The 24,186-nt window shown below is 41.6% G+C and overlaps 1 protein-coding gene and 2 long non-coding RNA genes across 3 annotated transcripts in view; 2 read left to right on the top strand and 1 right to left on the bottom strand.

The window, feature by feature from the left end:
- LOC101175225 (NALCN channel auxiliary factor 1) overlaps positions 1 to 24,186 on the top strand; it is a 42,275-nt gene that overhangs the window by 1,967 nt on the left and 16,122 nt on the right. The gene's annotated exons all lie outside the window — the stretch shown is intronic.
- LOC111948818 (uncharacterized) lies at positions 5,701 to 6,804 on the top strand. Its single transcript, XR_002874803.2, has 3 exons — positions 5,701 to 5,837; positions 6,468 to 6,547; positions 6,626 to 6,804. It is a non-coding gene; the product is annotated as an uncharacterized LOC111948818 (long non-coding RNA).
- Positions 6,971 to 8,130, bottom strand: LOC144984371 (uncharacterized). The gene is made up of 2 exons (XR_013647999.1): positions 7,994 to 8,130; positions 6,971 to 7,243 (listed from the first exon to the last, which is right to left on the bottom strand). It is a non-coding gene; the product is annotated as an uncharacterized LOC144984371 (long non-coding RNA).

Raw genomic sequence — 24,186 nt, 5'->3', positions numbered from 1 at the left:
ATTCTTTATGATGCAGAGTTCAAAGAAACGTGCAGAACACTCACTCCTAACCACTATACTACTTACTCACTAAGGTTTGTTTCAAAATAAATATAAGGAGTCCAATTACATCCAATTGGGCTTTTTTGAAAGAGCAGGGGGGAAAAAAAGCATTATTAACCTCTTATGACCTGGTCTCCACACATTGTGGGTTATATTACACGTGTAATGTATGCGTGTTTATTGGCAAGAGTCTGGTGACTCAAGTATCACGATACGAGATGTATCACGATGCATCTCAAGTGTCTGGAGTGAAGCATCTGGAGCCCACCACAAACCACCGCAAACCACGTTTCTAAATGGTGCTGGCAGCAACGTGGCACAGAGTTTCGGTTCGGGATCCATCCCAAAAGAAAACTAAGTAGTGCCTGTCTCATAACGACAAAAACTGCGAGGCTGACTGAACATTTAGCATTTAACACAAGTTGATCTTTGCAAGATCTTGTTTTGGTTCGGTGTAGTGCTGCTCGAAGGTCGCTCATAAATAATTAAATAAATATCGTCTTGACGGCATTTTAAATCGATACAAGCGAATTATCGCAATATCAACAAATTTTTCCCTACACCCCTAGTGTATAGGGTTAGCTCAATTATAAGCTCATGTCCTAAGTGTTAAAGTAGAACGATTATAGAAATGACTCCAAATAAAGAAGAAGAAAAGGAAAATTTTCTGCACCATCACCTCCTTTCTTAATTGTAGAAATTTTTCATGAACTAGTCGTGCTAATGTCCCAACAGCTTGCTAGCACTGTGCGTTTAACGCAACACCTTAGCACGATTCTTAAAAGTGTGAGTTTTTTTATTTTATTTTGAAATCCTGGTGCTTTAGCTGAAGAATCACTGCATTGATGAGGTCTAAAATCCAAACCGCATCAGTCAGAAAATAGTATTCATATTTGTGTTTTGTCAATACAACCACATCTGCTTGTTTGCAAAAATCAAATAAAATACATGCAGTTGGTTTTTACCAATTGCGTAAGTACTGGTGTCTCATATCACCGCAAAACTGCTTTTCTCAGAATTAGTTGGAATCACGCCAATCGCATGAACGGTTGAGTTGAAGGGTTACGATGGTTCAAAGCGCGTCAGCGTTAGCGCTAATACCCCAAGAGTTAAAAGTGTGATCGATTTTAGCAATGCTTGACTTGAAGAGTCGCATTGCGGTTGATGTGTCCACGTGTTCCATTGTCATCAGCATAGGTGGGTAGTCCTGTACAAAAAAATCCTAGATTTATTGTTACCGCAATGTCTGTGTGATGCGCATATCACAAAAGATGGCGTAAACTGCGATAAATAGTTACCAATAATATCTACACACATGCTAAAACTATCTCATGGCAGCTTGAAGTATTTAATGACTCCAATATAGAGAGCCCTTTGACCAATAGAATGGAGCCTTTTTATGTTGGATACCTGCCTCCTGTGTAGACGAGGGTCATTTAGAGTATGATTTAAGTTATCTTAAAAACAAAAATCTGTTGCAGTGAAATGTTTGTTCATGTACTGCTAGTTATCACCACATTAATCACTAATATCACACATTGAGCAGCCCTAATGCTAGGTTAGTTTGTCACTCGGAACAACCTGCCGTCAGCTATCGACTGCGTTTTTTTAGACAGAGCCAAACAAAGAGGCACAAATATAAACATGGAGGTCCCATCAGGAGTGAGTCCATACATTTTGGTCAAGACGTCAACCATCTCAGCTCCGACTTGTTGTTGACTATGTTTTTGGCCTCATTTCTGAGATTCTTTCTTTTGGCAGTTATCTCAGAATGTCATTCTTTGGGGGATGGATGTGTGATTTTTGCTGTAAAATCCCAATAATGGAGCAGCACTGCTGCTGCTGAAGCCTTGACGGTCGCTGCTCTCCAGCTCCTTTTGCACTTAAATGACTGTTTTACCCCCCCACTCAGCTGCTGCCCATTTGCTAACCTCACCCCTCTTGGCATTTGCAGGAAAAACAGTGATTTAGTCGCTGCGTTAATTTCTTTAATAGCGACTATTGTCCTTCACCTCTTTGATTACAGCCTCCCCCTCCCGCCAGCGCCGTTACGGCGTGACTCAAACCGAAGCTCTAGCAGAGTTAATGGCTACCTGCCTTGGAAAGGCCCTGCAGTTCAAGTCTGGTGCTCACTCAGGCAGATGTCAGGGGGGTTTTCTCTGAGATTCCACAGAGCTGCAGCGCGCCCAAGCATCAAACAAACCGGCTGGACTGTCTCTGTCCACCAGGGGGACGCTCTTTGACATTTTCGGGGAGAGCGCTTGTTTTTTTGTTTTCTCGTTTGTTGAGTTTCTCTGTCGGTCCGCAGGCGATGCTTTGATTCCACTACCGCCTGAGGTGGAACTTTGCACCGATGCCGTTTGACTCAACATCAAGCTAGTTTACTTATTTACCTATTTATTTACTATTTAATGTTTTGGGTTGTTTTAAGCTTTCGGATGTGTACTCCTTGAGCTAATCTCAGGAGTTTCAGTAGATCAGGCATCAGGATGCCTCCAGGCTTTTCCATACAGCTGCGTTTCGCTGAAAAGCTCTGAAATCATTTCGGTATCGATCCATCTGGAAATGATTTACATCAGAATTGAGGAAGCCGTGAAAGAAAATGGATCCAAACCCTCCCTTAAGCTCAGTGAAGTCCTCAGTCCGTCTTTGAAGAAGTGCCAATGAAGGACGTCTGTATGTTGAGGTCTTGCAATTAAAATTGATTCACTGGTATGCCTAAGAAGCTCACATGAGGAAAAACAGGATTTATTTCTAAAAGTAATATTTTATCATCAAAAATGATTCTTTTTCTCGTTTTTTTTTTTTTGTGGACAAAATTACAAACCCTGTTTAGAGCAATTGACAATAACTATCCCACCCCCTGAAATAGTACAAAAAAATGACACAATTGTGGCCATACATTTTAATATACATCAAATTAAAAACACTATTAAACCAAATTAAAGAAAAAAGGGAGAAGTAGATCCTCAAGTTAAGAAAGTTAAGAAATCCTTTTTTGACAAATTCCTCTTAGAAATCCTACAAAGATTTTTTGTTTGTAGAAGTTAGCTGTTCATTTATAGGTTCAAGTTCTAACAATTATGTTGAAGGGGGCTCTAGTCTGGGTCCCCCTGTGCCGGCCCCCAGCCCGGGAAAAAATACAGGGTTGTGTCTGGAAGGGCGTCCAGCGTAAAAATCTCTGCCCAGACCACCTATTGCAACCCCTGAAGGGATATGCCAAAAGGTGAACAACAAATTTCAATTAGTTGGATTGAGTGAGCACGCCTGATTCAGGTGACAGTAATTACTGAAGCGGGGATCAGGAGGAACAGGGTTGGAGACCACTGGGATCTAACACCAAGCTGTTTTGTGGTTGGCTGTAAGACTCGCGACAGACTAGAGCCTTTTTAGCGCGTCTCTCGAAGCTTATTGAGTCGGACACCAATTTGCTGGAGGAAGGTACCTAAGGATAGTATTTCCTTAAAGCTAGACGTGGAGCATTATTATAGTTACGGACTCAAAAAGTATTTTTTTAAAAAAAAGAAAGAACTCCAAGAAAGCTGGAAGATGCTGATTAAGTGTCAGAGAAAAAGGCAGCAGGAATCAACTCACTCCAGTAATCCTGCCAGCTGTCTAGTACCTCCGCCCACTGAGCAGTCGAGCGCTGTCAAAACGTCCATGTAGGTTGGGAAAATTACCGTTCACTCAACTATCCCCTTTAGTTCGGTGTGGCATTCCAACCTGAAATGAGGCAAGGTATTTTTCTAATCAAATAATATCTAGCTGTCACGGGGAAAGACCCCCAACCAGTCCAACAACTTTATCTTGATTTCCCCTTGAGGAAAATGTCCCAACGCCTTGCTGACATAATCGCAGCACGAGATAATCTGCACTGGTTTTTGGTTTTGTTTTTGTCTTTTTTCCCCATCGCCAGCAATCATTTTTGAAGGAGTAATGAGCAGATGCCGGCACCCCGGCTCTTCTTTGGTGATGTTACTCATTTGTGGGTTCTGCAGGTTAATCAGGAGTCAGTGGGGACTGATCGGCTCTCACCTGCTTCTGTTCATCTATCGTTGGACCACTGCTAAGCCCTTTATCTCCTTTCCCTGTCCCCGCTGCTCCAACCCCTTTTGCAGCGTTTTTACAGATCCTCGGTTCAAACTGCAAATCTAATCTTAGCCGGTGTTGTGTTCAAGTGGAAAGGAGGCCAGCGGCCAGAGCGTCCTCCCTCTCCAGATTCTTGTCAACCTCACACATCTGCATTGATCTTTTTGAGCTGGAGGGACGGCGGTACAGAGAAGTTGATCCCTATTGGTTTGCTCTCCGTGTCCGCTTGTCCTTCATTTGATGGAAAGCAACTGCTCCGATCGAAATAGGCCAGCGGCGGGAGCAGCAGGGAGATCATGTTCGTCTTTCAGCCCGCTTGACCTGGGAGCGGCGGGATGTACAGTTTAGAAAAGGAACAGTGCAGCCTCCATAAGCATCGCAGACATCTGTGTCCAGGAAGGGCTTTTCAGAGATGGGTTGCTCGAAACAAATTCCAATCACAGATGGAGCTCTGCTAAGTGAGCCATGTTCCCCTCAGGTTTGGAAAAAGAGCTTAAGCTGAACATTTGGAGGAACAAATCTGTCATTTCAACCAAATCTCATGGAAATGGCTAACAGAGGTGGCCAATCTGGTCATAAGAAAAATAACTATCTGAGGGAGAGGGGTGGGTGGGAATCTATCATGTGAAAACCTGATTGGCTCCACAGATTTAGTAGATTAGTTGTTCATACTGTCGCCCGGACACAAAGGGTTCAAACTAACACCAGAGACTAACCTCTTAACTCCTCACGTTTAGGAAAGGGCACTTATTATTTAAAGCTGAGTTTCAAAACCTTTGAGTAAATAAAGTGGTGACATCCACTGCTTTTTTCTTTAAACCCAGTTTGTGCCCAAATTCCTTCACTACTTAGTGCACTGTATAGGGTTGTCGCCATTTTATAGGGCTGTTGGAAATTACAATTCCAGAATCCAGTGTCCTTGAAGTCTTTGCGAAAAACCATCGTACGTCAATGCTCACTAGATTGGTAAATGTACTGTAGACCTAAAGCTTTGAACAATTTTTCATTACAAAATAATAATTTTCATAAATCCTCCAAATTTTCAGAATCAGAACACGGTGGAATCATAAATAGTGTTTGTAAAATGTTCATACTTAGTATGTTTTTACTTCGGGGGTCACAGTGAGGTCATATTTGGTGTTTAAAGGGCCTGTATCACGCTTTTCTTAAGTCATTCAGAGTAAGCTATATCCATATATATGATATTAAATGACCTTTGGCTCACTAAAGAACAGCTTTTTTAACGATAGATGAGAAATTTTCCCTGCTCATTTTCCTACCCCATATTATATGGTGTCAAAATAGAGCCTAAAGTATTGCGCATCAAAACAGTAAAACCGCGCATCAAAACCCCAAATCTGCGAATCAAAATGCATAAATTGAGAACCAAAACCCACAATTTGCAACCAAAAGCCTTTCCCCAAAGCACAATCCTATTTCTCAGCTGCCGATTTGTTTTTCTCGCCATTCTGAAATCCTGTTTTTGAGTTGCAGTTTTATTTTGAAACTGTCTTTTTGAGTTGCGCTTTTATTTTTTGAGTTGTGCTTTTATTTTTTGCGGTTTTGATTCTAAAACCTGTCGACACGTAAAAACAGCGACATGTCAGTCAAGGGGAGGGGAGGCGGGACATCCCTGATATCCAGAAGCTCATTGGCTACCGAATAAGACCGAGTCTTACGTCAACAGACCAGTTTAGAATGTGCCGGTAAGTTTCTCATGTTTTTCATATCTTTTACTATATTAAAATATCAAAATTGTACTTTATTTAACCAGAGGACGCCAGCACATTCAGATGAGGAGCTCCCCCAGTAGCTGCTAGTGAAAAAAGATGTTAGAAAGTTAGATGTTGCATGAAAAACTACCACCATTGTTCTCCTGTGTTAGAATGCTAGCTAGCTCAATGCTAGCGGGGTATCCAGCTCTTCTCATGACTTTTGTGGATTAAACAAAGTACATTTTTTACCACAGTGTCAGGATCGGTCATGTAAACCTGGGAATAATTGTCCGTGAATTGTCACTAGGGTTAATCAAATATGTTATAACCTATAAGGTTTCTCAATATTTTTCAGGGTTTACAGACAGAGGGAATTATTGAACAGAGAAACAATATTGCTGTGCCATATTATTCAAAATGTATGCGTCTGCACTATGCAGACTGGCAGAAGTCCGGTATTCGAGTGAACCAGAGCAGAGTAAATTGTAGCAGACCAGCAAAAACGTGTTTTATTCCACTTAAAATTATTCCAGTATTAGACATCAATAGAATTATTAGTATATTTAATTGGGTGGTGGTTTTAAAATTGACTATTGCTGTATGTCTGTTGTTTTCTATAAGGGCCGTTGTTATGCATACCATAACAAAAAAGGCAGGAATACTGAGGCAGCTACGACGTGGATGTCTACATCTTCTTTAAGGTAATGAAAAAAAATTTAATCTTAATTTTTCTCTTCTTTTTTTGGTTAATTAACTTTGCTGTTTTTGTTTCTTTCCAGATGCAGGCCCCAAAGACGTCCCAGTGTGATGCAAAGGCTGTCCAGCAGGCTCACAGACATCTCCTGTCAACTGAAAGAGAAGCCTTTAAAATAGTTGTCCATTTTGACCACACTGTCTGCTTCCCATTTCTTAGTGCCTGTACGAAAACAGTGACTTTTCCACCTCAAGTCTTTTAAGGAGTTTTAAAAACAGTTGTTTTAATTTCTCTGAATTGTGGTTCAGAATTTCACAGAACCTAATGCACTTGACTCTGTGTTTCAAAGATCTTTGCAAAACCATCAGTATTTTGTACAAAACACATTCAATGGTCAAACATTAAAAAATGAAGCTTTACAAAATACCAGTGGTGATTATTAGCCATTTATTTTCTTAAGGGGGGCAGTATTTTGTAAGGCAGATGAGATCTGTTCACATTGTTAGTTTTTGTTACATCCTGCTGTGATGACATGCATAGATCAGTACATAAATGTTAATGTCTTGGCCATGGTTTTCTGATGTCCCACAAGGGTTGAACAGGTCTGAGAAGAGAGAGGACAAGCCACAGAGGGAACAACAACTCCAACAGTTTCCTGCTCTGCCTGGTTTAAGTTAGTCTGTCGTCCAATGTCCACAGCATCCTGCACACAAAGAAAAATGTATTTAAGACAGTTAAAATGAGTGTGTGTGTGTGTATATATTTATATATATATATACACACACACACACACCTTAATTGCTACTCAGTAGCTGCATATTGTGAAAGGTAACTTCCTGTGTTAACCTGCAATCTTTAAGGTTGAGAAAATTATTTTGGAATACAGTTCAGAATCAGAAAAACTTTATTGATCCCACCTGTGGGAAATTTGCTCTGGTACTTCAAATAAAAATTCTGTTTCTTTTATGTATTTATTTTAAATAGGGATTAACTTGATCCCAAACTAGGAAAGGTGTCACTTTCTTGCAGCAATATGTTGCTTTGTTGTTCAATCCATCTGTGTAATCCCTAAGGAAATATTGAAAAACCTTATATATACACATGAATGTACTTCTTAAAAAAACAATTTGATTAACCATAGTGACAATCCACGGGCAATTATTCCCAGGTTGACATGACTGATCCTGACACTGTGGTAAAAAATGTACTTTGTTTAATCCACAAAAGTCATGAAAAGAGCTGGATACCCCGCTAGCATTGAGCTAGCTAGCATGCTAACACAGGAGAACAATGCTGATAGTTTGTCATGCAACATCTAACTTTCTAACATCTTTTTTCACTAGCAGCTACTTGTGGAGCTCCTCATCTGAATGTGCTGGCGTCCTCTGGTTAAATAAAGTACAATTTTGATATTTTAATATAGTAAAAGATATGAAAAACATGAGAAACTTACCGGCACATTCTAAACTGGTCTGTTGACGTAAGACTCGGTCTTATTCGGTAGCCAATGAGCTTCTGGATATCAGGGATGTCCCGCCTCCCCTCCCCTTGACTGACATGTCGCTGTTTTTACGTGTCGACAGGTTTTAGAATCAAAACCGCAAAAAATAAAAGCACAACTCAAAAAATAAAAGCGCAACTCAAAAAGACAGTTTCAAAATAAAACTGCAACTCAAAAACAGGATTTCAAAATGGCGAGAAAAACAAATCGGCAGCTGAGAAATAGGATTGTGCTTTGGGGAAAGGCTTTTGGTTGCAAATTGTGGGTTTTGGTTCTCAATTTATGCATTTTGATTCGCAGATTTGGGGTTTTGATGCGCGGTTTTACTGTTTTGATGCGCAATACTTTAGGCTCTATTTTGACACCATAATATTAAACCAAATCGATTTCTGAGGCAACGCCGTTCGCTCCTTGTAGATGCCGCCCATTTCATGACGTCAACCTTTAGCCGGCCTCGGCAGTGTGTCTGCGTCTCGCCCACGAAAACAAGCAACATTCAAACTTTTGCAAAGATGGTTGTAGACAGGATGGGGTGCGACTTGCAATTCTCTTTGAAAACGGGAGGGAGGATTGCTGTGCCTGTAGTATGTATTTCGTGAAGTAAGCATAAGGCTAATGTGAGTTGAACATACTTATGGCATATGGGTGACGCTGTCGTATGGTGTGTGCCTGCAAGGATCACACACCTATAGTGTAAAACATCGCTTCCAGGTAGAGGGCTGCATTGGATCGGGACCCAACCCAAATCTCGCGGGATTGGGCGGTTTTGGATTGTGCTGCGGGCGGCAAAAAATAAACCCCGCGGGATCAGTGCTGCCATGAACATCTCATGAATATATATAAGCGAACTACGTTAGGCTGTGCAGCTGTTGGATTCTTATGTACTGAAGCTCCGTGAAGGCACTAGGTAGAGACGCCCAATGGGCTCTGTCATGTAACCTGATGTTGGGGGTGCGCCCCGCCCCGCCTCTTACTAAGAGCGCGCTTCAGGCCGTCTGTCTGCGCGCGCACACACTGACACTTTTAACCGAACAGGATTTGTGAAAATATATTTAATATTTAAGTTGCACATTACACAAGAGGAATGCATCAAAAGATGAGGCTGGAGGAGGACATGAATCTCTTTAATGATATCAATAAAAATACGTGTTTTTTTCCTGCGGGACGGGGGACGATACAAAATCAATGCATCTCTATTACTGTGCGGGACTAAATTCTCTGAGTTTTGCGGGTGCGGGCGGGAGTGGACATACATATTGCGGGAGCGGGCGGGAGTGTAACGCATACGTTGCGGGAGCGGGCGGGATTGGTCAAAAATTCAGCGGGCGCGGGCGGGAGCGGGATGAAGAAAATAGTCCCGCGCAGGGCTCTACTTCCAGGCCTCTTGTGAAGTCTGCACGATTTGGGGTGGGGTCTGAAAAAATGAAAAATCTGTACGACACGTCTGCCTCACCTTCTTCACTCTTTATGCGTTGTACAAGTGTACTACAACCTGTCGCCCGCTGCATAGCTGCAGGGGAAAACGTGCTTGAACATTTTTGTTCTACGGGCTTACCGAGCGCTCTATGACCTTGCTATCTTGTGTGGGATACCTGCAGGTTTTATGACTTTTTTGTACATGGATTCAGACGCAGTTCCCATCAAGAATCAGTAGTTTATAGTAAAAACTATTTCTGAAATTGTTCACTTATTCTAGACATCCATTGAGGTATGCTGGCTGAACTTTCTGTTGGATGAGCAGAACTTGCTTTGAGTTCTTTTTTACTGTCTTTGTTTCCATAACAACCAGACTGAGCTGCCCAAAGATCTGCCTGTCTGGCAGTTGCCCTAGAATATTTAGGCCTTGGACAAGGACAAAAAAAAATGGGCAGATTTATTGGTTGGCTAATTAACTGTCCAATTCTAATATTATCCATTAGAAGGGAGGCTTAAGGAAGAGGATTTTCTGTTTCTGCTCCTTCCAAGAAACTCTTTGGCATTCAGCAGAAATGAATCGAGATACCATCTTACTGCAATTCCAAGTGATTGCTATTAATTAGGAAATCATCTTAAATAATAAGACAAGATGATTTCCATCTTGTCTCAACGTACCAAAGCTTAGTGAGACCCTTTGACAAATTTAAACCCAGATGAATCATTTTAAGACCTTTTTCTGGGTAATTTTACACCGCTGGTTGCACTTGTAAGGTAGTATCAAAATGCTAACATTGTCCCACAAATACTAAGGTTTGTCTAGTTCAGCTAAACCTGCTAGCGTGAACTTTTTGAGGATGCATTGTCTTGTTTTTACTTGTCTGCGTGACAATAATAGCTGGGAAATCTCAGGGCTTGTTAATACAGCACTTGATTTTATGCGTTTAGCACTAGGGATGGGTATCATTAAGGTTTTATTGGTACTACTAGTCTTATTGATACTGCTTATCCATCCGGTATTTTAACGATACTGTCATTGATACTTTTTGAGGACGATAAATAAATAAATAACAAATTAAGAACATAAAGTGTTTTTATTTCCTCATTATGCAACAACATTTTTTTTAACAAAACATTTTACTTTATAGATGATAATGTTACAATACAAGCCTGGAATGCACGTGGATTTGCTAGACCAGGGGTCGGCAACTATGAAGGTAAATATTTACCTTCATAGTAATCTGTACCTCTCAAAGAGCCATTTGGATCAGTCTCCCATTGAGATGAAGGCACAGGGAGTTGCAACACTAGGTGTGTTAGAAAAATGTTTTCACAGATACATCGCAATAGCTCATTTGGCAATACTTGTATTGCTTCAAAAAGCTGTCAGGATATTTATTTAATTATTTAATTTAATTATGTTGTATTCTCTATGAACGTGATGTTTCCTTTGATATTTTGTCCATTTTCCACAACCTTTCACAGACTTTTCTGTCTGTCAAACACCAGAGTTCAGATGAATGAGATGATGGAAACAAATTCACTTTGATGCAGACTCCTGTCTATTTTTTTTCGTTAATTCCAGTAAACCCAATAAATTATATTAATCTTATGGATGACAGCTATTTTTTATTAGGAAGCAGCTGTTAGTTTGTCTGGAATCATAAGCGGTGAGTCTAAGCCCCGCCCCTGCCTCTCTACCGGTTCGTTGTTCCCCTAGCGCACACTACACTGAAATACACAAGCGTACTAGCGTATTTCATGCTGAAGAGCATTAGCTTCTAAGCTAGTAAAAGTACTTCCAGTGTGTTGGCTAACCAAAACAAAAGAAACAAACAAAATCACAAAATGAAGATTTAAAGTAAAAAAAAAGTAAGAACATGGAGGTCAACAAAAAAACCTAACAGATTATTTTGCCTCTGGTTTGTAAGGGGTTAACTGAGAGGTACAGTTTAGGTAGCTCTATTAGCAGCTAGCTGTAAAGGAGAGATCGTTTAATTTTCTTATTTTTTAGGTTAGAAAATCCGTTTCTTTCTGTCTGAATAATGCAAAATACTGACAGTTTTTTTGGACCAAATACTTTTTCCATCATAGAAATTACACTAATGTTACCCATAATTCAATGCAAGAAGCAAAACAAGTTAAACCTCCTATTGATGTCATATTTTAACCTGTATTTACGTGATTTTTGTTCAATATTAAAAAAATGGAATGATGGATTTTTTTCTATTTGCTGTTCGACGTCTTATGCTACGTTACGTGTTAAATTTGCGGCGGTCACGTCTTCTTGGCTGCGTGACAAATTTGCTGCTTGACGCCAAAAATGTGTTCAAACACTTGACGCCAAATGTTTTTAGCCTGAAACTCCGCGAAGCTGTATCTGTGTTTATCACATTACCAATAAAGAAAGACACGGATGATGTTGAGAGATCGAGTTTTTGTATTTTAAAGAGGTTTACAAAAACATCGACAATCACAATTTCCGTGTCTGTGTTCATGAGATCATTCAGAGAGTCTCCCGGTACGATGAGCTTCACCATCTACTGCGGGAGCTGGGTCTGAATGACGGTCGCTTTTAACTGTATTTCTGTCTCTGTGACCCAGTTAAATGACTTGTTGGGTAAATGACTACCTAACTCCACCACCGCTAAAGGGATGGATGGATGCATGGAAATTCAGGACGAAAACCTTCACATCGATCTGCCATATTGGATTGGTTTTTCACTTGCTGATGGTCACTGAAAACGTCACATGACCAAAGCTCAATACCTGGTAGGTTGACGCAACGTGGCGACTTCGCCAAAGTTCAGATATTTGAACTGGCGCTGCGCCGCTCAAATCGGGCTGCTGTCTGTACCACTGATTTAACGTTGAATCTGGCTGCTTCTGACACGCAAATCCCATTCGGTGTAAACGCAGATTTAGAGGCCAAAAATCTTTGCTAATAAGCAAACATTTCCTGTAGCCTTTAATTTTTTAAGCGGTGAGCTGCAGACTAGGCGGGCTTGGGGGCGACAGCTGGGATTGATCCGCCAAACCTTCGGTTGTCGGACGACCTGCTCTACCCCCTGAGCTAAACTGCCGCCCCAACATTTGGCGTAGTACTTGCTTGCTTGACTTGCTGCGCCTTAGAGGGTTTTTTTATTTTTGTTTTACACATATTTAAATGCTATTTTAAAGAACAGAAACTACTTAAAAAAAACTTAAACTTAGTGTTGACATTCTTTGAATTATCTCAACTCTTTAAATGTTAACACAATACGTAACGTATTCCGAAGAGGCAAACAACAGCTTTGTGCCAATGTCCAACACTTTACTGTAGTGAAGTATTTATGCCATTAATACAAATCGGCTGATTCTGACAGGGAGTAAAGTGTTTAAAAATGGCGCAAAGCTGCTTTTCTCTGCATCCGAATCTGTAGAACTTACGTTAATTGCGTAAATAATCAAAGGGTTACGGTAATTCAACAAGCTTATTTTGTTCCTTAGTGAGAAAGGGGTTAAAGGTCGTCCGCAGCTTTTATTTTTCAATAAAGGAGGATTCAAACGGCAAAAAGGAGGATTTGTTTCAGTAGTCATAAATGAAATTGTCTGCTGCTCCCATGCTAACCTGCCCCCATGCCATTTCGATATCAATTTATTTACAGTTCGTTATAGCCGACACCGCGTGTATGTGCTAACTCTCGCAGCCTCCTGTGCTTTAATGAATGACAGGCCTTTGCTGTGCATGCTGCTCCTCTCCTCGCTCCTTCAGGTTTTATGAGGGATGTGCAGCGATGCGCTCATGTGGGATTTCTGCCATTGTGCCTTCCTGCGGCAACCGTGTGCGCTGACCTTGGATGGGGTTTTGTCCCTTCGAGATGCCTGGCCCACTCGCAACAGGCCCGTTTATGAATGGACCGGTCCCTGAGCAGAATGCTAATGAAAGGAGGAGGAGAAAAAAAGGTGCCGCCGCTGCAGCACTCGGCATCTCTTCCACATTGTTTTAACCCTTCACCACTCACCTAGGAGCAGAGTTGACCATGGGAGCGGATGTTTATTGTATCATGACATGGCTGATGGTTTCTGGAGCTCTATTGCAGCAGAACAGACTACGTTTGATTTATAGAAAAAAGATTTATACCAGCTCTGCAAATTTTCCAGCAGAATTCTTTTATTTTATTGACCTTTCATTGGACTTCTGCAAGTCGACATATGTTTTGCGTTATTGTTATGTTTAGCGTTTTTGTAGAGCTATTACGTGTTTTTCTTTACATTTTAGCCTTGGATTTTGTTGCATTTTTTTTAGAGGCAAGTGTTTTTACTGAGTGCAAACTTATTTTAAACATTTCCTCTTTCATTACTATAATAGGGAGCCCTTGTCCTGACATAAAAAAACTAAAATATATCTCGTTCCCACAAGATAATAAACCGTTCCCACAAGATAATATTCCGTTCCCACAAGATAATATTCCGTTCCCTCGAAATAATATTTCGTTCCCTCAAAATAATTAAGTTGTGTGAAGTCATTCATAAACACGGATATGCTCTCCGTCCTGCCGCAAAAGCCGCTTTCAGCGGTAACTTCCGTGTCTCTGTGACCCACATTCGTTCAAGAAAGGCAAAAGAAAAACAAGAATGATCAATTTATTATTGTCTCAATGAATATAAGAAAAACACAAGATTTATGATACCTAGGCTTGCTGCTTCGCCGTACGATTCACCGGACATAGCTCCTAGCTCCACCGCGCAGAACCTACTCTAAAGAAGAAACTGTTTCCATGCTAAACCATAGGGAGTAAAGATGTATTTTGTATTGTACTTAGTGCTGACCATTTAATTCAAGTTTCTTCTTATTTTTTAAAGGAAAGTTCTCTTCTTTAAATGATAAAAAAGCTCTTAACAGGAACCACTCATATTCTCCAATTTATCTTCCCTACAGTAACTTCCAGTCACATTTAACATCCACACTTTTGCCTTTTAGAATCTCAGATTGACTCAACCCTGAGTGTGTTCCAGATTAGTCTATCCTATTGACTAATTTATGAGAACTAGACTGAGTGACCCCTCCCACCTTGCGTTCCAAACAGGAAATGCCCGCTGGTTTTTCTGTATTACAAGTTAATCAAGTTATAAACTGACCAATCAGATGCCTCAATAACAGTATGTGGTCTCATGTTGAACTTTCAAAACGTTTGACAGATTCTCCCAAATGGTAGGGGTGTGGCCTTACTCCTGATTGGTACAAGTGGTTGCCACAGTAAATGCTGACGCAGACCGACTCGAACTGATAGCTGTTTAGTGATGATTTCTGGTTTCAGCATGGCGATGTCCGTATTGTGGAAAAAAGGCACCTGAATTGGAGGAAAAATGTGATTTTGTCATCACACTCACTCGTTTCGGTTCTCATATCCAGTCGAGGGTCTATCTACATTCTCCTGCTCAACCCTCTTGTCATCGGGTCAAAGTTACACAAAGCTCGGTTTTTGAGAAAACTAAAGGATCTTTAGTGCGCCCTATGGTCCAAAATGTGTAGTAGATAGATTTCTAGAGTTCTCTGTTGGGCAGGATGATGTCATTGCCTCTTGCCTCTGTGCCAATCAACTTAAAGATGAGGGAAGTGGATTGGTCCTTTAAGTTTGTGAATAAACCGTTTCTTCTTGAACACAGTGGTACCCTGTTTGTCATGGGAGTTGTGTTCTAAAAATAACTTGTGAAAGGTGAAATTTGCAAAGTAGGACTACAGATGTTTTAAGGCTATAAAACCCCTCATTACACACGTAACTCACTTTTCTCTTTTGTCCAAACTCTCAAAGTTCAAATTTTGGTGGAAAAAGAATTCTAGTATTGTAGAAGGAAAACAAAGATCTGCTAGCAATCGAAGATTTTTGTTAATCTGCCAAGAGGAATGCGTTCTGTAGAAGAGGCACAGGATGGAGGACATTGACTGACAATGGTCTACAGCCAAAAAGGAACGCAAGAGGTTGTAAAATAAAAAAATAGCATGCAAAATCGCACACACAAAAAGATTGGTAAAGTAGCATAAGGTGAACTTTAAAAAGTCCTTCTTGAAGATACACTTCAGTTAGATACCAAGCTGTTGAAAATTCATTTAACCCTTGGGAAAGTGGTTGCTAGTTCGGCCTCATATCTGGGAGAATAAAGACGTTTCCAGCAGGATGTTCTTTCCTGCTAAAAAGGCTCAGATTAAAGCCTGCATTCATTTAGTGAATGGCATCAATTAGTCTAACAGTGCCATTGTCTGCATAGGTATTTAAATGGATTATCTTTACAGAGAGAGGTATAAGCCTTAAAGAATATCCCATTCTCTTTGAACTAACTTTATTGCATTATATGGTAGAGTTCAGCTTATGAAGGTAGCTCCCTTTTGCAGCAGGATGGAGGGTTACCTTCCTTTGGTTGCTTTTGGTTTCGTCCAAATCTTTGATGGATTGTTCTGCATTTGCATCCAGTTCGATCGGACTGTGCTCCCCAATTTGAGAATCTTTGTAAAAAGCTTTTCAGAGCAGGTCGACGTGCATATTCAGCGGAGTATACCAGGTAAAAGGTTACATCTGATCTCTAAGCTCCATGTGGCGCATTAGGATAATTGAGGATGATGTAGTTCAGCTGAATGAATTTTCACTCGGTCGTGTTTATCTAGACCCGCTATGACGATTTGTGTGGTTTCTTGACAAAGTAAAAGTCTCCCTAAAAGCACAGCACCTTCCAGTAAATACCTCAAAGGTCTGTCGTGCGTTGTGTTTTGTGAGAAGTTGATTTACTGTACGGGAGCGCTCTTCTCTGCTCGGCTTTGATTCATACAACTGTTAAAGGGTTTACCATTAGCTTTTGATGAAAAGCTAATGGTCATGCTGTTTGATAAAAGCGTTAGCTTTTTAATCAGAATTTTCCACTGTAATAACAGCACATATTCTTTTAAAATGTGCCACTCATTTGGATTATACAAAGACTCAAAAAAACACTCCTGAGGACGTTCACCATGCTACTCTACTAGCCACACTGTAAACACACTCTCTTGTGCACTTTTTTCTTTATTAAATAATGTTTCAATCAGGGATTTTCAGTTACTACCATGAGCTAGCTTTTCTTGGCCTAAGTGCACTCTAACGATAAAGTTGTAACCAATGCCAATCAACTTATTACAAAGTTAACAATTATTTAGCTGAGTGAAATCGATTAAATAAAACGAGACAAATGGCCTTCGTCACCAATAGACAGACGTATCTAGCCATAAAGTGCATCGTGACCAAAGTTGTGTTTAAACAAAATGCAATTTTCACAGCAGGGGTGTCCGGTTTCAATTTTTATTCAATGAACATTCAATAAGAGGCCCTGCGGTGCATTTTGAGCGCCAGGTGCCTCTAAAATTCCGACATTGAATGAAGTCACTGCTCCTCCCAAACTATGTTTTTCTTATTTGTATCAACACAGTAGTAAAAAAAGGTCCTCTAATTTTTTTCCTATTTAAATTTTTTCCCTTTCTCAGAGTAATGCAGGACAACAGGTCTTCAAACTGTGCCACAGAGAGACGAAAGTACCGCTGAAAGCGGCCGTCATCCTGCTGTAGTTGGTGAACCTTACCAGATTGGGACATTCTCTGAATCATTTTAGGAATCCTGACACAGTGACGAGCTTAAAGACGATATAGTAGAGCTCATCGAAATACATAAACCTAATTTCTCAACATTCTCTGTGACTTCCATGGTTATAAACTTTTGATGGTAGTTCCTCCCACATGACGCGGGAGTGACATGTTTATGAACGTACTTTTGTACAAGCATTAAACAACAAAAAACTGAGGTGGAGGACACAGATTTTCAGTGCCAATCGCAGTATTAGCCATTAACTGTAAATTTTGTACCTGAATACTTTCAATTTTACTCGATTCCTAACCTGCGATTGAACTTTTGGGAGGAGTTTTTGGACACAGCCCCTACTGGTCGACATGTGCAACTGCAGTTCTAAATGACTATGAGTTTACATCTTATAAATACTTGACAACACGTTCAGTTTAACGTCGTGAGCTGGTAATGCTAGTACATTTGGTGCCGGTAGTTGCCACGTTTTCTACACAGAAAAAAATTCCTGCTATCACTTTAAAAGGTTACAGATGCAACACAGTACCAGCATTTTACCACACTACGCCCTTGTGTCAGTCATTTGTGGTTGTGTTTCTAGTAAACTCACACTCTTTTAGATTGGGAACACGGGGAACAAGGTTTGAAACCATTGATCCATCAGATACAGGGACGGTTTCGCTTTGTGTCTGTGATCTCCTTTTTTTGTGCGATGTCAAGGCGCACCTGTTTAAACTTCGAAAGCACAGAAAACAAAGCAACAGCCGATGACACAGAAGCCGAGTCTGCCAAAGAGATCAAAGCACATCTCAAACAACAACAGCAGCAAGATTAAACTCTTTCTAGTCAAATCTGGGCATTACAACACAGAAACTCGACCTTCCTTTGGGAGGGAATCCTTTGGTAAAAATCCTGTCTGTGGAACCAAACCCAGTTGTGGATGAAGCATTATTTTATATATTGTAACGTCTGTACAAACTGTGCTCAAAGCATTTGTCCAACAGTAATCATGTGGCAAAAATGTCATGGCCAAATTTTTCTTCATTTTGTTCAAACTGGAGCTCTGTGTAGCTTTGGATGACGCAAAGCGATCACCCTGAGAGAGAGCTGCTTCATTTCGCAACAGCAGAGTATGTCAGACCATTATCAGTGCCACCTGGTCCTCCCGCAGTCCTGACGATGACCCTGCTCTTTTTCTGCACGGCAAATCTGAGCGGCGGTGACCTGAGTTCAGAACAGCTTTGTCTTTTAGGGCGGTTGTACTGCTGTAGAGTCCACATCCCTCACCCATCAACATTTTTCAGCTTTTTTGAAGTAGCAGGAAAGACACGAGTAATGTTTGTCCCAGAAATATTTGTCTACAATATCCGACCACAGTGCAAAAAAGAAACTTAGAGTCTAAAGAACATCGGTTTAAGAAAAACGAAAGGGTGTAAAAGAGGGTTGAAGGAAATTGCAGGATGATTACAAAAGTGGGGATCATGGGAGAAATACACATGGTCAGATGAGACCAAAATTGAACTTTTGAACATTTTGATCTTAATTCCTCTCGCCTTGTTTGGAGGAAGACGAATGAATAGTACCATCTCAAGAACACCATCCTTACTGTGAAGCATGGAGGTAGTAGCATCACGCTTTGGGGGTGTTTTTCTTCATATAGGAGAGGACAACTGAGCTGTATTAAGGAGAGGACGACAGACTCCATGTATTGCGAGATTTTGGGGAACAATTCCTCCCCTCAGTCAGAGCATTGAAGATGGGTCAAGGCTGGGTTTTGACCCAAAGCAGACAGCCAGGAAGACCAAGGAATGGCTCCGTAAGAAACATATCAAGGCTCTGGAGTGCCCTAGCCAGTCTCCAGACCTCCACCCAATAGAAAATCTTTGAAGGGAGCTCAAACTCTGTGTTTCTCAGCAACAGCTTTTAAACCTGATTGATCTAGAGAAGAGCTGTGTGGAGTAGTGGACCATAGGCGGACATGCACCTTAGATGAAAATGTCGGACCCCTCCATGATTTCCAAGTGGGAGAACTTGCAAAATCACAGGGCGTTCAAATACTTATTTGCCTCACTTTACATGCGAGACAATTTGATTTAATGTTATAAATAGATTTTATCAAAACTTTTTTTCAGGAGTTATGGGGAAACCGGAAGCAAAAAAAAGTTTGCCAACTTCACCATCATACCAGTCTGTCTGAAAATATGGCGTGATGGTAAACTGGTCTGTGGCCCACTAAAAGTTGGAGACCACTGCTGTAGATATTGTGGTGGAAACTAGTTTAAGACTATTTCTGAAGATAATGTTGCATGTTTGCTGCCGTATATCGCAGTCACTTGGGGACATTTCCGCATCAATTTAGTCGTGTTTGTCAAGAACTTCCATCTCAAAGGATCCTCAGTTGATGTGGCCCGTGCTATGATCAGGTGTCCTACAGTCACTTGGGTAACATTTAAAGGCCTGATCCAGCTGAAACCCAAAACTCCAAAGGTCAGAACACGACTCAGTCTTGTAACCGTGAAACCAAACCTCGAAAACAACCTTGCGTCTTCAAGACATTTACTTTCATTTTTCATTGAAAGTTGTGTTTTTTTTTTACATCAGCTGAATGTCAATTGTTGCACATGCCTGTTTAGTAAACAGAGCTGCAACAACACAATCCCATTGATGCACATTCATGACCCTCCTTTCTCGGTATTGGTATTTAAAAAAAAAAACAGAGTTCAGAGACATAGATGAAACATGATGACACACAAAACTCAAATTAAAAAGAAAAAGAAACATCCTGAATCCCGTCAGTCATACATCTAAAGCCCACCATAAGTCAGTGTCCTCTACCTGACACTTCCGGGTAAAAGTTCTCAGGACTTGTCAATAGAATCAACAGATGGTTTATTTACTGCCTTCTCTGTTCCTGGAGGCGTTCCTGGAGAGTTGGGCGTTTAACCTCTGATCTAAACATCGGAGGTTTGATTCCCTCCTTTTCATGCCTATGTGTTGAAGTGTTTGTGGGTAAGACACTGAACCCCACATTGCCTCTGGTAGTAATTGGTTGGCACCAGTGTTCGGTGTGATAATGTGTGTTTGTGGGTGAATAGGACTGTGACTTAGAAGCGCTTTGGCCCTTCAAGGAAGGTGGAAAAGCACTATACAAGTATACACCATTTACCATTTTACACAAAGTTTTACTCTAAAATATTGCGATCAAGTGTTTGAAAAATTATCAAGATGCTTTATTCAAATCAAATTGTAACATGCAGTAGTGAAAACAGCAGCAAGCAAACAGGAGCTTGTTCCACACCGGACTGCCTTTGCACGACCTCTGACCAATGTCAGAAAATCCTCCGGTTGCCGTAAAATGTTAACTTTTTCTTTAAACTTTTGGGGCCACTGTAAAAATGTAAAAATGTGACTGCTGCCTCCCGATCACTGAAGCTGAAAGCCTCTTGTGTTGGACATATTTTACTTTTAAAATAAGCGTTTATAAATCTTGTAACAAACAAAGGGTTTATTTGTATAAATCCTTTTTGTATTTGAGCCAAAGGAAATTGGAGGATGATTAAAGAATTTGTGGTGGGGGACACAAAGCAACAAGTCACTGTCGGGGTAAATGACTCAAAAAATCTTCACATATGAACATCTCAACATGTACGCAATACAACTGCAGTTCACACGCACATAATTATGCATACAAACAAACACGTCAAACATGTCATTCTATCATGCATACTATTTGTGCAAAGGTGAGCCTGCACCTGTGCTGAGTTGAGTGTTCGTGCTCTACTGTTGTAGATGATGGATTGTAAAAAGTGCCCAGTCGCCCCTACAAGACCCCCACCAAGGGCGAGGGAGCAGTGGTAGTTGGGGTGCCCCCCCCCCCAGTAGGCCTAGGCGAAAAATCGATTGAATGAAGTTTTTGTTACGGGCAATTTAAAAAATGACTAAACCGAGTTTTTGTGTAATGGCGCACTTTTGGTTCCCCAGAGCTTCAGTAGCGTTAGTTTGACACGACAGTATGGCAAGCGACAAACAACAACAACATCATAGCACACACGAAACAGCAAGTGACAGCATGGCTACCGGTGAGAGTGGGAAGTTTGTTCCCAAGAAAGGAATAAAATCATCTGTTGTTTGGAACTGGTATGGGTTTGCTGCCACAGACATGGAGGAAGTGACCCCGCGCTGCAACGCAACCCAACTCATTTGCACGCGCTCTTTCCTCTTACACACACAGCGTGCTGACACACATACACATACTCATTCTACAACACTTCTATAGTTAGTTTTATTAGTTAGATAGTAGTTAGTTGTTTGTTAATAAAGAATACTGTGTTGTAATTATGAATTGTATTCATTTGTGACGCGGCTGCCGGGGGATTTTGTGTTCAGCGGCAGAGTGGTGGTGGTGGTGGTAGGGTTGGGCGGTTGACTGCGACTCCTGCTGCTTCATCAGCGCGGTGATCAAAAATCCCACACTGTCACAGCTCTAGTTTATATTTTGTGGGACACAAAAAAATGCGACTTCTCCAGTACCGATAGCAGAACCGTTGAGGTCAGATCTTAACGATACTGCAGTCTTGAAGAATGTTGCCCCGGGGCTCGTTCAATACCGGGGCTCGGTACCCATCCCTAGGAAAGGGGCACGGTGGAGAACAATCACCAAAGCGGTCGCTTTGCATATAGCCAAAGACACGGCACCCATATATACGTGGAGAAGATGGGGTTTATTAATTGAATTAAAACCTTAGACCCCAGATATGAGCTGCATTGTTAATCCTTTAGAAAATGGTGCTACTTTTCAAGGTGAATGTTTGTAGTCTAGACTCCCTTAAATCTAGACTACAAAGTGTGACTTAAAACACAGCTGGGAATTTGATTCCAAGAGTGTGTGTTCATTTATTTATTATTCATCCCAGAAATGGGGGTTACATTTGTTTTGCTTTTAATTAAATAAAAGCAAAATTTGCTTAACTTGTCTGCCGTTTCTACTTATTGCTTTCCTTAAGTGGGGGGGTTCAGGAGGGAGCCGGTTTAACTCGTGCTGGTTTGCGGCGCCTTCCGTCCGTGAAACCAGGGTTCGACTCCGGGGTGCTCCCTGTTCCTTTCTCTACCTCTGCGCCGGTTCCAAGCCCGGTTTGAGAAGGTTGCGTCAGGAAGGGCATCCGGCGTAAAACATTGCCAAGATTACCATGCGACTTGTTTGCTGTGGCGACCCCTGATGGGAGAAGCCGAAAGAGGAAGAAGAAGTGGGGGGGGGTTCAGGAAAAAATCAGAAATCGAATTAAGGAATATCGCCCAGCCCTACCACACAGGATAGCAGATCGAGGAAATCCGCCTTCCGGGCGACCCACATAAGTCACCCAAAGGCCAGCAGGACTGCCACAGGGGCCCCCAACTACAAAGAGCAGGGGGGGCATAGGAGCATGGAGAATGCAAGCGCCAGCCCAAGGCCCAAACTGCCAGAAAGCCTCCAGCCTCTGGACAAACAGTCCACCACCACCCAGGAGTTCTGAGTATGCCCCAACCCTAGGCACGAATCAGGTCCCCCCCCACGCGCCAGGGGCCAATTCCCCCTGCCCTAGAGGAGGACATTCAAGATAAGTGGGGGTCCCCCATGAGCGTGGTAAACATTGCCCCCAATATTGGAATTTTGAAGAAGCTCAGCAATCGAGGGCAAGTACCAGAACCAGCACCAGCACCACAGCAACATGAACACCCCAGGCTAAGATGGGATGGGATCCACGGCTCATGGCCTGATAAGAACTTGGGGATCCCTTTCCCTGCATGGAGAGAGGGACGCCGGGCCCCGGAAGCCAGCACCCAAGAGACATGGCCACAAACTGCTGAGCGCTCGGTCCCCTCCAACAGGGAAGGGGTAGGGGACAGAAGGTCAGAGGGGCGCATTACTTGTATATCTTATATCTGTGTGTGTGTGAGTTGGAGTGTATATTGTTTTGGGTTTAAGGGATGCGTGTAATAGAGGGTCCAAATTGCTGTGTAGGGTACTGTGAGGACATCTGCTGATTGCTGACAGTTATGTCCAAGCAAAGGCCCTCCACACTCACACAAATGTCACTCAAATTCTTAAAACGTTTGAGCTGGTGGCTAGCAGGTACCGCATGCTTTTATTGCGGCACCTGATTGGTCAGTTTATAACTTGAATAACTTGCGATTAACACAGAATATAATGAAAACATCTGATTGCAAAAGTTGCAGAGCAGGAATGGTTATACGGGCAAATAGAATGGTGGAATTTTGGCTTCATGGAGCTAGCGGGTACTTGCTGTTTGGGACGCCAAGGGGGAGGCATAAAATAGATGTCTATTCATGTGTGCTGTCTTTGCTGGATTATCCAATTGATGGTCAACAATGCAAGGAAAAACACCCCAAAAGATCTTTAGGGAACACTTTTGTACGAGATCTTTAATTTCTGGACCCCCTAAAATGTATAAAGCGGTTCCTCTTGATTCAAAATTGCCCGAAATTGAGGCTCTCAGCTGCAGCAATCATCCCAATATTTTGCACACTCAGTACTTTATGGCCCCAAAGAATGAAATGCCTGTCATCAGACAAAGAAACCCGTCTGAAAATAACACGGGCGGTGTGAGCGCCGCTTCCTGCTCCAGCGGAGCCGCGATTTGTGCGAGCGGTAATGATCTGTGTCATTCAGCTTCTAACTGGGATCTCACTCTCGCAGCTGACTCATATGCTTTTTATAGCCGTCTCTGTCATTCCACTTTATAGCCGGCGTGCGTGTGTGTTTATGTTTGCGACCAGACCGCCCCGCTGGGATAGAAAAGGGAGTGTTGATACTTCACAGCATGTGCGATTTAAGTCCGTACAAACCTGGGATCTGGAGCCAACGAGTACAGTTTACTCGCCGCTTCTTTGTAAAAGAAAAAAAACTGAAAAAGGAGCTGTCGTTCTAGGCGACTGTTGCATGACATGTGTGACTTCTAACCAATTTTAGCCAACATTTCACAGGAAGTCCATGCGACCTTGGACTTTAGATTGTTACTCAGATGGTGATCCAATTTATGAATCAAGCTCAACAATTTTTACTTTTTAATACATTATGTTTGTCTTTTTACTGGATGTATGAAAATTAAATTAATAAATATTTAATCACCATCATTTATACATTTATTTATAACA

Source organism: Oryzias latipes, chromosome 2, assembly GCF_053564925.1.
Source record: "Oryzias latipes strain Hd-rR chromosome 2, Olatipes_Hd-rR_3.1".
In the NCBI taxonomy this organism is placed as follows: Eukaryota; Metazoa; Chordata; class Actinopteri; order Beloniformes; family Adrianichthyidae; genus Oryzias; species Oryzias latipes.
The sequence above is the reverse complement of the archived record's forward strand: the minus strand, read 5'-3'. Positions and strand labels throughout refer to the sequence as shown.